This window comes from Galeopterus variegatus, unplaced genomic scaffold (genome assembly GCF_000696425.1).
Source record: "Galeopterus variegatus unplaced genomic scaffold, G_variegatus-3.0.2 Scaffold688, whole genome shotgun sequence".
Lineage (NCBI taxonomy): Eukaryota > Metazoa > Chordata > Mammalia > Dermoptera > Cynocephalidae > Galeopterus > Galeopterus variegatus.
Genome location: NW_007726799.1, coordinates 34,392 through 36,771, shown reverse-complemented (window position 1 = coordinate 36,771; position 2,380 = coordinate 34,392).

Below are 2,380 nucleotides of genomic sequence, written 5' to 3'. Positions count from 1 at the left end.
AAAAAAAAAAAAAGAAAAAAAAAAAAAAAAAAAAAAATCATGAGTCCAAACTAATCTAAATAATAAATGGAGGGGAAGAGAAAGCTCTTTCTTACAGAAGAATGCCAACTAATAAATGTAAAAGGAATAATGGAATTAGAAAGTAACTATTTGGCAGGCTGGCTGGTTAGCTCATTTGGTTAGAGTGTGGCACTGATAACACCAAGGTCCAGGGTTCCATCCCTGCACTGGCCAGCCACCAAAAAAACAAAAACAAAACAACTACTTGGCAACCATCACTGTAATACTTATTTCAGACAACCATCATCATTAGATATAAAACTAGTGGGTGAAAGTGTGATGAGGAATACTATATTTACATAGAATCAAAGTATCTCCCCGCAAATTGCTTCTTAATTATAATGGGAAAAGGAATAACTTTACAATGGAGTAACCTGGCAGACACCACCTTAACCAAGTGACCATTAACATCACCTATATGGGGAGAAACTGGTATCATGTGCCTCCTGATGTGATGCAGTTGGTTGGAAAGACACAGTATCACTTCTGTAGTATTTCTGCCAAAAATTTATAACCTCAACGGAATCATGAGAAAATATCAGGCAAACCCCAATTAAAAGACTCATCAAAAACATCAAGGTCGGGCCGGCCCAGTGGCGCACTGGATAAGTGCGCCGCTCGGGAAGCGCGGCGGTGCTTCCGCCCGAGGGTTCGGATCCCACATACAGACCGGTTCCCGCTCACTGGCTGAGCGAGGCGCGGGGGCAACACCGAGGGTTGCAATCCCGTTGCTGGTCCCCGGTCCGGTACGGGGGCAACACTGAGGGTTGTGATCCGTTGCCGGACACGGAAAAAGACAAAAGACAAAAAAAAAAAAATCAAGGTCGTGAAAAACTGAGGTGATCCAGATTTAAGGAGACTAAAGGAACATGACAAATAGAATGCAACATGTGATCCTGGGTTGAATCCTGTACAAGAAAAAAAATTTTTTTAAAAATATTTTACTAAGACGGGGCTGGCTTGCTCGCTCAGTTGGTTAGAGCACAGCCTTATAACACCAAGGTCACAGGGTCTGATCCCCATACTGGCCAGCTGCAAAAAATAAAAAATAAATAAAAATAAACAACAAAAATAAAATAAAATAATGATTAATATTTTACTATGACGGACATCAGTGGAACAATTGGGCAAACTTTGAATAATGTTTGTAAAATAGATAATAGGATTGTATCAGTATTAATTTCCTGTTTTTGATAATGATACTGTGGTTATATAAGTGAATGTCTTCCCCTTAAATGTCTTTGTACAGAAAAGACACAGATTGCTATCCTTAGAAAGCCCTGATTGCAAAGTTGGCCCTTAACTGGCATCTGGAAACTTGGCTGGTAAACAGTTCCCTACACTGGTAGAACTTTTCCTAAATGGTGAGAGTGGTTCGTTGTGCTTACACTGTAGAAACAATATGGTTTATGCTGAACACCTGCATTCCTTTGGTCTGGTATTCTGGTATGTGCAAAGAAGAGGGCACCTATGTGACCAGCACCCACTAAAAACTTTGGGCACTGATTCTTTACAACTCATTGCTGGAGGAATTGAGTGAGACCGTGTGACTCTACTGGGAGAGGACTCTTGGAAGCTTGTACCCATATGCCTTTTCCCTTTGCTCAAGGGAGATGCAGAGCATAAGGAAGCCTGTGCATGGATTTCTTGGATCCCACCTGTGTCCTGTTTTTCTTCTGATCCCGTTGTGTATCTATCCTTTCACTGTAATAAATCTTAGCTATGAATACAACTATATGCTGAGTCCTCTTGCTAAATCACAAACCTGGGGATGGTCTTAGGGACCCCCAACACAAATACATACACACACACACAGAGTTCTCTTTATAACTCTCTTTCTCTGACTGTCTACATATGAAATTATGAGATCACCCTGATACCTCCAGTTTCAATTTAACACTTCCAGGTACTCTTTTCTTCTCCTGTCCATATTTGTAACTCCTTTAGTAAGTAACCTGGCTCCCATTATTCCTCATATATTTACTTGTTTCCTCAAGCCTAGATTACACAGAAGGAATTTTTAGAACTGTTAACCCATATCACTACAAAAGCAAATCTACTTACTGGAGTTCAATATTTTTTTTTTCCTTTTTGTCTTTTCTCGTGTCCGGCAACGGATCGCAACCCTCAGTGTTGCGCCCGTACCGGACTGGGACCAGCAACGGGATCGCAACCCTCGGTGCTGCGTCCACACCTCGCTCAGCCAGTGAGCGGGAACTGGTCTGTATGTGGGATCCGAACCCGCGGCGGGGGCGCGACCGCGCCCCCCAACCGGCCCCCCGGGCAAGGGGGCCCCCCGGCGGCCCCCCCCCAATTTTTT